The sequence below is a fragment of the Mixophyes fleayi genome, chromosome 7 (assembly GCF_038048845.1).
Source record: "Mixophyes fleayi isolate aMixFle1 chromosome 7, aMixFle1.hap1, whole genome shotgun sequence".
NCBI classification, from domain to species: domain Eukaryota; kingdom Metazoa; phylum Chordata; class Amphibia; order Anura; family Limnodynastidae; genus Mixophyes; species Mixophyes fleayi.
In genome coordinates this window covers 125,531,179-125,543,966 of record NC_134408.1, presented here as the reverse complement: position 1 = coordinate 125,543,966, position 12,788 = coordinate 125,531,179, and positions in this window count along the sequence as shown.

The following is a 12,788-nucleotide window of genomic DNA, read 5'->3' as shown; positions in this document are numbered from 1 at the left end:
CAAATTCCAACAAGGACTCCATTACTTCACTAGACAGAGATCACTTGGTTCTATCACGACGCTGACACCTGTCCAACAAACTGCAATACATAGTGCATCTGCAGAGGGGCAACCCTAATGCTGATGTTTTGTACAGTACTTTGCTGTTAATGATGGGTCCCTGCAACACCTCCTCTATGAGTAATGCCTTTATATGCAATGACCCCATGGAGGGACGGCAGGCACTGTCAGTGCCCTGTGTAATAAACAATGTTCTCAGCCAATCAACTCAGCCATAGTTAGCCATGCTGGCCTGGAACTGCTCTATAGTCTAACTGAGGCTGCTGTGATTGAAGCTTCACTTGTCATCCGGCAATTGGGTGATGATGAGAGGGGCTGTATTCTTTACAACTGCTTTTCTCTTTACCTTCCTGCTGTAAAGGGGAAAGTGCAGATAATCAGGGACAAGTAGGGGGGAGAAAGACTGGCTGAGACAGGGAGGACGGGAGGTAGCTGAGGGACTGGGGAAGAGAAGAGAGACATCAAGCTTAGGGAAGAAGAGAGAACAATTAGGGGGAAGAATAGAGATTTTGGAGAGAACAAAGAGCTTGGAGAACAGAAAGGAAAAGGAGAGAGAACTGAGGGAAGAAGGAGAAAGAAGATACACAGAGGAAAGGGCTGAGGATAAAAAGGAGAGCTGAGGGGAGAAAAGAGATTTGGTTGTAGGAAGTGGACTGGGGAAGAGAGGGCTTGGTGGAGGATAGAGATAGCTTTGAGGAGAAAAGTGCTTCCATTGGCAACAGGTGACCAAGTCTGCTGGTGGAGAGAACACGGTGGGAAGAGACCAGCAGAGTAAGCCCAGAAGAAGAAGGAATTGGATCTCATGACAGAGCTGGAACATGTGCAGCTGACAGAGTCAATATAAGTTGTGCGTGACTGTTTTGTCTGTAATGTAAAGTATTTTGTAAAGTGTTTATTAAATCTACTGTTAGTTGTACTCTTGTTATTTAATAACATCTTGCACAATGTGAATAAGCAGCAGTTTGTTGCTCACCAACAAAAACAGCCTGAAACAAGCTTATAGCAGCAAGTTTTAATATAATCATTTTATATAGTTGGGATAAACTCCCTCTAGAGTTTTTGTGCCGTTGTTATTTTCGGCAGCCTGTGCGGATTTCCATTAGGCCCTTATTGCAGTATCTGACCCCCAGTTTAGATTCCAGTTGTTCTTCCAGCTTCATCTTTCTGGGGGCAGCACATGCTTGAGATAGATACCCCCTCACCTGTCTGTCAGGAGGGGCAATAACTGGTAGTTTATTTCTTTATGTCACTGCAACATGACTTTCCTGTTGTGTAAGACAAAACATAAGGACATTATTGCACAATTTCAGCACTTCACAAATTATTTTCCCTGAAAGATCTTTTAATGAAATAGAGCACATCCACCATAACCAGTGCCAACCGTTTAGATATTAAATGTAAGTAGAAAAAAAATGTTAAAAAATATTTTTAATTCAAATACACTGGCAAAACAAAACCACATTATCACACACACACATTGTGACATACATAGAAATAAATCCTAGTGGTTTATAAATAATATTTCTCTGTTATAATAGAGGAATTGCCAACCTCCACAAAGTGTGAAGATCAAAAGGTTCACAACCTCATCCAAGAGGTAAATAAGGTAAATAAATATATGTGTTTTGTATTATCAAATAAATCAGCCATATCAAATTGGTGATAGTTACCATTCACTTGTCCAAATGGCACTAGAGAGTCCACACCACGTTGTTTAAACACACACCGATAGTTGCACACAGATTCCTTGTACACTTAGAAAAGAGCATTTTATTCAGCTCTCTGTGTATATGCTACGCTCTCTCCCAAGCCTCCAGGCAGCACAGCAGAGAGCTGTGGATTATAGAGGAAGCTGGTCTGGGAGCAGTGCAATATCTTGGCTCTGTAGACGAGTCTACTTATTAGAATGGAGACCTCACTCTTGGACCAGATCTACTGGTCCAAGAGTGAGATCTATAGATCTACTGCTATGTGGTCAGGGGGATTCCTGCTCGGGAGAGAACATAGCTAATAAAACTGGGTGCTGAATAAAATGATTCCTCCATAGTAAATAGGGCTTTGTGGAAACCATGTTTATTTGTTTTTTGCTAAGTACACAGTGAATAAGCAAAAATGATAACATCAGATGGCCTGGTGACAAGTCATCCTTAAGTATTTCCTTGCTGGCTTATTTTGGTGGGTTCTCCAATAATCGTTTAATTTCAGGTGGAAGCAATTGGGTATCTAGCTCTCTTGTGATACCTCTTCCATATACACCATTATTCACAAGGGTCAAGGCTGATCTGAAAAATTGGGACCTCACCTCAATTCACCTGGTTCAATCTCCTTTATTAAATGTGTAAAGAGATTAGATATTCATTTTGTCTAGATGGGCAACCAAAGCTGATTAAAATGAGATCAGGGACACCCATCAATTTGATCATCTTCACCCTCTATTTGTGAATTTACCAAGAGCCACTCATAAGTGAGCAGACTGAAGCATGCCACTAAAAAAGGAAGGAGGATTTGCCCTGAAGAGCTTACAGTCTAATTAGGTATTTGTAGACATATACAGACAGACAAGTAGGTCAAATGTGCTAAGCATTTAAAAGTGCTGATCACAATTTAAGGTACACGAAGTACAGTCATGGCTTGGCTTGGCTTTGCAACAGTACCAATCAATCTGTAAGATAAGGTTTCAGTTGTCATTTGTAGATAGATGTTGGCAGAGATTGATGCAGGGCAAGAAGGATGGAATCTCACAGATGTATTTTAAGGAGTAGCATATGAACCTAAAAATGTGTAAACACACGGAGTTAATCCATAATGAAGGCATGGGACTCCTGATTAAACAGTCTGCTTCATTCAGTGTAAATCATTAGTGAAATTGCATTAGCATGAAAGATAAGAGACAGTTACAACATCCTCCTTAATATATAATAACTGCAAATGACACTGGGGGCTGCTTGGTTGGCTTAACATAAACCACAGGAGAAAAAGGAGCAGGTCGATTTCACGTCATCTTAAAGTGATAGTCCCAGCAGGATGAAATAACTTGTAAACAAGTTAGCATTAGGACATAACCACACAGAATGCTTGTAGCCGTCACCATCATTTTCGATAGAAGTGTATCAAGCTTCTGGTGTACTCAATAGCAGATATTTTCCCAACTCCAATTATGTCGCTTTTAGAACAATAGCAAGCCATTAATATAAAATGTTTAACACATCACCGCAACATTATTATATAGACCCTACTATATAAGAAAAATGGTATTGACATGTATCCTGAGATACAAATGAAGATTACTTTGCACATATATTGCATTTGTCCCATGGCTAAGAGACTATGTGCGAAGATTAATAAATGGCTGTGTCTGAAGGGCAATATTTCAATCTGTACATTTTAAGCACTGTGGCAAAATTCAGGGATTTTCCTTTATGTCTGAGACAGCGCCACCTAAGTTTGCTAATTGATTATGTAGAGAAGGCCCAGGTTTCATGTTTTGCCCCCATAGGACCTTGTTACTAGAAAAAAAGAAAGCATATTGAATTACAAGTTTCTATCAGGAACTTGATGGGCAATTTGTTACCCTTCCGATTCGCCACTTTATACAGTGACTGAAAAGGGCAGAAGCAGAAGAGAAAGCTGTCTAAGGCAAACGTGTTTGTAAGGGCACATCACCTTGTTTCATTCTTTTGTTTTGTGTCAATTCCATGCATATCGGTGCTAAAACCACCGATCAGTCTCCACCTCCTACGATACTGGCTAAATTGATGGAGCACAGATGTGGCAGAATTAATTGAGCACCGTTCTGACAATATTAATGAGGCATAGATCTGACATAATCAGCAGGGATAGACATTGCTGATCAAAGCTGTAACATGTAAAATATTGTGGAGAGCACACGGTTTGGAGAAGGAGCCAAAGGGTTGGGAAGGGCTTAGAGTGGTGCAAATTGATTGAGGAGGCATGGATATGCAAAACAGTGGCTGTGGATTTAACAGAGTTGTTGTTTCTGTATTTATTAACACAAATATCCATTTCAGAGGATGCATTCACACTAACTTAGCAAGGGCAAGATACTATGGCAAGAATATACAATATTTGTTTTGTATGATATAGCTAAAAAAGTATCTATTACATATACAGTGCATATATGAAGAACAATACTGTGAATTAGTGAACACTTGTGTGGCTCAGCAAGTAATGATATGCTAAGTGCAAGCACAGTACTATGCATACAATCCCAATGCCCACCATATACTGTTCTATGCCCATTACATTATACAGCCCCATGCTACCTGGTCACTCAGTGCAGTGCCTGCACCAGAAATGTATTTTTGATTGTAGAGCAGACCTCCAACCTGGTATTTAGAGTAGAGCTAACCTCTAATTCATGTGGCTACAGAAGAGCAGGCTCCATTATTTTGGCTAAAATAGCATAGTCCCCTTATTCTGTTGGCTAGAACAGAACAGACCTCCAATTTTGGTGGATAGTGTACAGCAGCCTCAATTATCTGGTAGTTAGTATTGAGCAGACCCCACAATCTATTGGATAGTGTAGACTAGCACTCCAAATCAGGTGGTTTGTGTAAAGATGACCGGCCAATCTGGTGGGTAGTGTAGAGCAGACCCTATATGCTCCACCCCTGAAAATCAGTCGGGACTATGTTGGTATATTTAATATAAGAAAGTGTCCCCATAATCAAGGGAAGCAGTGCTGGTATAATTAGGAGGGTGTCACGCTTCAAAGAAAATCACAGCTATGGAGTCCAGGATGTGATGAAGCATAAGGTTTGCTTAGAAAATACAAATAAATAGTACGAACCAATATAGTTCAAACTGCACAGGGATTTCTGATAAGACTGAATTCTGGTTGCAAGGAATACCGCAGATACAGTTAGCAAGGTAAATGGAGAGAGATCCAGAGAACAGGAGGCAGAGGCTGGTGACTCGGAACTGGGTGACACCTTGGAACTGGAGGCAGAGGCTGGCACCTTGGAACTGGAGAGCAACTCGGAACTGGAGGCAAAGGATGGCACCTTGGAACTGGAGGCAGAGGCTGGCACCTTGAGACAGGCAGCTGGAACTGGCACCTCAGGACAGGCGGCTGGAACGGGCGCCTCAGAACAGGCGGCTAGAACTGGCAGGTTAGGCCTCACCCCAGTGAGCGGAACAGGCTGTAATTGGGAACGGGAAGTGAAGCGCAAACAAACCCAGAATGTGGAGAGAAATAAACAGAAGATGGTTTTGTGGGCTGTTGAGGTCTGCAGAGAGGACAATCTTGTAAAAAGTGTATATTACTGGCACAGTAGAGGCATAATTTATTAGTTCTTCGCTCCTCTTCGGTCAGATGGCCGCATGGACCAGCTGTAAACCTGCAATTAGTTACACCATTGTTCTTGGTAAACGCATTATTAAGAGATGAGGTTTGCACTTATTCAGCGGCACCAGAACTGGGATAGAAAAAATCTGACAGTCTCCAGAGTGGGTCCATAAGTAAGGTAGAAAACTGAGCCAACTTAGAGAGAGAGCATAGTAAAATTATGTCTGCTTGTAGAGTCTGTAGCATAGGTAGTTCAGTAATTTGTGAGACAGATATGTTGCGAGAGGAGACAAATGAAAAACAATTGCAGAAGAGTCCCAGGGGAAATCTTTCACATGGCTCCAAAGCTGTCTTTTTGGCTGGTCATACTGTCATGCTAAAAAGTAAATCACAGCTATGGAGTACGGGATGTGATGAAGCATAAGGTGTCTATTGCTTAGAAAATACAAATAAGTAGTATGAACCAATATAATTGAAACTGCACAGGGATTTCTGATAAGGCTGAATTCTGGTTGCAAGGAATACTGCAGACACAGGTAGCAAGGTAAGTGGGGAGAGATCAGAAGAAGTGGTGCTAACAGCAAAATGGGAAGATCCGAGGGCACAGGAGCAGCAGGAGAACAAAACCATAGGAAGGGCAACAAAATAACAATAACCAGCACAGGAGAGGAAAGGAGGCAGGTATAAATAGGGAACACCCAGGTGCAGGAGATAGTTAGTGAGACAGGTTAACCCTAGTAATAACAAAGAAAAAGGCACAATAGTAGCACCTCTGGTGAACAGAGGTACTGCCCGCTAACATAATAAAACAAGTTCAAGGTCCTGGAGGCAGGAGCTGCCAATATGCAGCATGCAACGCAAAGGGGGCTGCAGGCAGATCCTGACACAGGGACACCATGGATGCTAAAACAGCTTGCTCCACTACTACCCCGGGGTCTATGTGGTCTTTCTACAAATCCTGCCCCGTTGCTTAGTCTGAGATTTTAAAGTAAATGCTTATCTGTTAAGAAACTAATATTGATTTCAAGTTTTCAAGATGATTTAAGTATCTACATTTGGGTAGCACGATGGCTTAGTGGTTAGCACATCTGCCTCACAGCACTGGGGTCATGAGTTTGATTTCTGACCATGGCCTTAGCTGTGTGGAGTTTATATGTTCTCCCTGTGTTTGCGTGGGTTTCCTCCCACACTTCAAAAACATACTAGTAGGTTAATTGGCTGCTATCAAATTGACCCTAGTCTCTCTGTCTGTGTGTGTGTGTGTGTGTGTATGTTAGGGAATTTAGACTGTAAGCTCCAATGGGGCAGGGACTGATGTGAGTGAATACTCTGTACAGTACTGCGTAATTAGTGGCGCTATATAAATAGCTGATGATTATGATGATGTTGTTATGGCTGACATATTAAGATAAGTAAATATAAAGTTTTGGTAAAATATAGTTCTTTTCACGATTTTAGGGGTGAGTATCCAATTGGCAGAGTACTATTGCTATGGTCCTTCAGACTAATAATAATTCTCTTTTGTCTTCGTAACCATTGCAATGTTGAAATGTTTGCAAAGGCTTGCATTGGCCTTTACAGCTAGTAAACCATAATTGATGGTATTGTCCCCACTTAAGAGCACATCATTTTTCTTTGAACGCATTGTAAGTAAAAAACGCATATGTACAATGTGCCTGGTGTGCATGCTAAGTCGGGCTGATCTCAAGAAACGTCCAGGTCTGCAGCTGGCACATATACAAGGTTGACATCTGGGGGTAAATGTATCAAGCTGAGAGTTTTCCGGCGGGTTTGAAAAACCAATCAGATTGTAACTATCATTTGTTTAGTACATTCTACAAAATGACAACTAGAATCTGATTGGTTGCTATAGGCAACATCTCCACTTTTCAAACTCGCCGGAAAACTCTGAATTTGATACATTTACCCCCAGATGTACATTAAACATACTTCTGTATGAGGCCATACTCTGCATATGAGGCCAGGATGTATGTCGCAGAGTATATGCCGTATTTCTCAATACAGATAGCTCATAGAAACTGATGCATTATTGTCACTTAAATTCTTAACAGCTCCATTCACGGATCAAGGATGTTGACAATTGAGTGCTGCAATTATAATTACGTAATGACCTAATGTCCCATCAGTAAATTACTAAAATATAATGTAACATATGTCAAAAAATATATTTTTTTATTTCTTAACATAGAAAAATAAAATTAAAATGTGTCCAGAGCTGTAACCCAAAAATACAAAGCAAAACAAAACAAAACTTTATTCCTCTATCAATCTGGAAAAAATAATGTTTCTTACAGTGTATACTTGCAGTATTAGTAATAATCGAGTATAGCTTTTAGAAAATGTATTTTCCTTATAGCGTGTGCTTTCAGTGTTACTAATTAAATGTGCTGATTCGACTTAAGCAATCAAATAGTGATTCACTAGAAACACTCCAACAGCTGTTGCCTTAACACGTCTGAGTGCAATGGAAATCTTCTGCTTCTTTGACACAATGGTTGTAAGGCTTAAAAGTAAGAAATACGGATATACACATATCATATGGTCACAACGCAAATGAATTAAGAACAATCAGCTAAAGAAGGCAGTCCACAAATAGCCAATCAGAAGGCAGCTAATGAGAATGTTTAGATAATGCTGCTGATCGTCATTACCAATGGCAATGGTAACCAGCGTCTCTTCTTTCTTTTGTCAGTATCTAGCTGGTCACATGGCAGCAGGCTGCAGCCTTTATAATTCTCTTCCTTTCTACCACTTGTGCTGGTGTTACTTTGTCTGAACCAGTGTGTTGTGTCTACGTATCCTGGGTAAATCTTCTGTTGTGGCCCGGACCGGTATATTGGACCCTGCTTCTTTCTCCTGCCCTTGACCTCAAATTGTTATAGGATTTGCTATGAACCTCTGCCTGCCCTGACCTTGGACTAATCATCATACTTGCTATTGACCTCTGCCTGCCCTGACCTTGGCCTTATCACCATACTTGCTATTGACCTCTGCCCGCCCTGACCTTGGCCTTATCACCATACTAGCTATTGACCTCTGCCCGCCCTGACCTTGCTCCGATTACCAAATTTACACTTGACCTCTGCCTGTCCTGACCTTGGCCTAATCACCATACTTGCTATTGACCTCAGCCTGTCCTGACCTTGGCCTAATCACCATACTTGCTATTGACCTCTGCCTGTCCTGACCTTGGCCTAATCACCATACTTGATATTGACCTCTGCCTGTCCTGACCTTGGCCTAATCACCATACTTGCTATTGACCTCTGCCTGTCCTGACCTTGGCCTAATCCCCATACTTGCTATTAACCTCTGCCTGTCCTGACCTTGGCCTAATCACCATATTTGCTATTGACCTTTGCCCGCCCTGACCTTGCCCTGATTACCAGATTTACTCTTGATCTCTGCCTGCCTTGACATTGGCCTGAATACTGGACCTTGCTCATGCTTGCTGGCTGTCTTTTTGAACTCGGCCTATTTCCCAGATCCCAAAAATCACCACATGTCTCTCACTGTGTCCCGTCAACAAAATGTAGCAATATGTATACTTAATAAACGCCTACTACCACAAGTTAAGACCTGGGGGTAATTGAGAAACATATTGCATTTTTTGGCAAGGGGCTGCTATAGACGAAGACCACATGAAGCAGTTCTAGGGGTTTTATTATTTCAACTCATATTGCCATAACAACTCGGAGTATTCCTAAGTCCTTTTCCATCTACGTTGTCCTCAACTGTATTCTAATTAATTTGTAAGAAGTAAGGTTACTACCACGGCCTAGGTGCATGACCTTATATTTATTATTAAATGTAATCTGCCATTTCCCAGCCACATTTACTGCTTTGTGCAAAAAGGTAATTTTTTGTAGCAAGTTGAAACCACTCTGTACTAATAACCCTACATAGCTTAGTGTCCTCAGCATCTATCAGAATTTACCAACTTGCTAAATTATTTAAAATGCTTTTGTCAGGAAGCACACAGGAAGTATAGCATTCACTTAGTCAGACTGAGCTAACACCACCTGCATCGGAGACGCAGAGTCTAATGGAGGGTATGTTTTCATTAGGGACACCCGCAAGAAATTATAGGCTTAGCTAGTATCCCTCCATAGGCCTTTGTGCAGGTATCAGACGTGACTGGCGGGGATGATACCAGGCGTGAATGCTTAGGTACATATAGAACAGTAGTGGCGGCGGCCACGGGCACCGACACGACTCTCTTGGTCCTGCTTGTGGCGCCCTGGCTGTCGCTATGACGACCGGGGCGTCACTTCTGGTTTCTCCGTCCCGAGTGCCTTGGCAACAACCGGGACGCTTCGTTCTCTCTGCTGCCGCACCCGGCCAGCTGTCAAACAGCCAGGGCGCGTGCGTGCAGGGCTCTGCAGCATCAGTCAATTATGGCTGATTAGTTAGGTATCTGCTGACGCTCTGCTTTGTCATTGGCTTTGGGCTTGCACATTAATTATACCACTGCTGGAGCACTGGCAGGGCTCTTGCCTTGATTAGTCACCTGTACTATTTAAGGCAGTGAGGACTGGGCCTCACTGCCGGTTATAGCGTTCTGCCTCAGTACTGCTACCTGCTCCTGTGTTTGATTGTTGTTTAACCCTTGGATTGCTTTCCCGTGTATGATCTTCTAACTGTACCTGGACTCTGAACCATAGCCTGTGACCCTGACCTTCTGTCTGTACCTGGACTCTGAACCATAGCCTGTGACCCTGACCTTCTGCCTGTACCTGGACTCTGAACCATTGCCTGTGACCCTGACCCTGCTGGTATCTGACATCTCCACCGGTGCTCTGTCCAGTCCGCAGATCTCTGGCCTATCCTGCCCTGTGCATTACCTCCTGTACCTGTGCGCCGCCGTGTTAGCATAAACTTGTACTACTCTGAGCAAAAGTCATGAGGGCATCCGAGTACCTGTGAGCATAATCAGTCTCTACGGGAAAGGCGGCTGCTAAAGGTGAAGACCTCTACCCCTTGTTCTACAAGTTTATGCTGCAATGGTGACCATAACAGAATAGCTGTAATTACAGGAACGCACTGGAAGATGTAATGACCAGGAACACACTGGAATAGCTGTAATTACAGGAACACACTGGAGGGTGTAATGACCAGGAACATACTGAAATAGCTGTAATTACAAGAACACACTGTAGGATGTAATGACCAGGAACACAATGGAATAACTGTAATTACAGGAACACACTGGAATAGCTTTAATTACAGGAACACACTGTAGGGTGTAATGATCAGAAACACACTGGAATAGCTGTAATTATAGGAACGCACTGAAATCTGCAATCCTGGAATAAAGGCTTTGTTGAACCTTAAACTCATCACAGTGATTTGTGTTGATGATAGATGGCGGAGTTAATAATAAGATGGGTCCAAGGTCTTGTAGGAATGAGCAAAGGAGGTAAAGGACCCATGAGAGCTAGTCGTGGGACTTTGTTTTATTGAACATATACATGTTGTGTCTGCTCTCAAAAGAATTTTGATAGAAGTGATTACTACACTGAGAACTGCTAGGTGTATAAGAGATATTCACACTCTTAAAAAGGAATAGTATTAAACTTCAAATATGCATAAATGCTTATCCAGCACTGGATTCACTTCAGTGTGAACTAAAACCTGGAGAATCTGTGATTCACGGATGTTGGGTAACCCAAGGTCTATTGTGTATAAATATTTGACATAGGCTGGGTAATGTCTCTCTAGGGAAGGTCCTCCTTATTGCATCTTTGTAATCTGTGGTGATTGTGATAATAAAAGTGGTGGATCCTAAAGAGGATTCCTCCATTATAGTGGGTCCTTAATAATATAGAGTCTGTAGTGTCTCTAAATGAGTATAGGTACATGTATTCTTCCAGTGTCTTCCTTAAATCCTGATTGCCCCCACATGTCAAGAAAGCAACCAAGATGAACCAGAACACTGTGACAACATGCATGTGAGCACATCAAGCACATATATTGGGATATCAACTGGTGTATTTTTTTTTACAACACACTAACTGGTGTCAAATGCAATTTTTGCTATACACTTTCTATAATTAAAGCCATTTTTCAGTGTAAAGCCAAAATATTCAGTTGCGAGAGACTTTCCAATCAGCATGACAGAGTGATCTCCAGCCTTGTCCTCATCAACACTCTCACCTGTGTTAATGAGAGAATCACTGACCTGATGTCAGCTGGTCCTTTTGTGGCAGAGATGAAATGCAGTGGAAATGTTGTTTTTGGGGGTAAAGTTCATTGTCATGGCAAAGAGGGACTTTGAAATTAATTTCAATTCATCTGATCACTCTGCATAAAAGAAAAACCTAACAACTAATAAAAATAATATTTGTGTCATTCTCAAAACTTTTGGCCATGACTGTATGTGCCTCAGGAGAATGAGGGCGATCAGTGTAATGAAAGTGTAACAGATAACGGATAGGTGGTAATGAATTAGCAGCCATGGCACACAGTACTCCGTTATATATCAAAATGACAAGCGTGCTAAAGATATCAAGAAAAGGAATGACTATTTAAATTGCAATCCTGCTGTATATATTCGCTACAATCAGAAAATTAAAACATTTTTGCAGCACTTGAAAGGAAGTGATTGGTAGGAGCGTATATGAATTATACTTTCACCTGCTTGTGATGGAATAAGGGTAGAAGCTTGCCCAGTGGCCAGAATTATCCAAGTCTGCCAGTGAAACTAATTCCTGAACATGTTCTAGTGCATTGTCTGAATGTGTGCTCAGTGCTGCTGGTGGAATTGTAATTGAGAGCAGTTGTTACACCCCAAAAATGGAAATATCAACATTTCTAAAAATGAATCAACTATATATAATCACTAAATTCACCCCTGCTGTGCAAGAAAAGCAAAAAGTGCTCTATATTGAAAATGTATTGTGAGTAACATTACATTACATTTACAGATAATAGATTTCCAGTGTAAAAATTATATTGGGACACTTCTTAATTTCTCTCCAGTACCCCTCCATGGCCCATACCCTCCAACCCAACCCCTTACCCTCCACCTCTCATACACCATCTTAAGCTCTCTGAAGACACAGCTTGTGTGCCCACAGGGGGTGAGTAAGAATTACCTAGTTATAGATACTCAACAAAACTGAACCTGCATAATCGCCTTAGTCGTCTCAAAAAATCTCCCAACTCGACATCTTCGTTCAACACAAGATCTGCGTCTCTCATCCACTCTCATCACATGCTCCAATTCCTGGTTATAGGACTGTTTGTTGTAAAATTCCCTCCCTTGCACAATAAGACTTTCCTCTTGTCTTCAAACCTTTGCGCGTTCTCTGAAAACCCACCTCTTCAGGCAAGCTGATAATATTCCTCAACCACCCTCTTAACCTCCCTAGATTACCCTATTACCACCCTCTACACA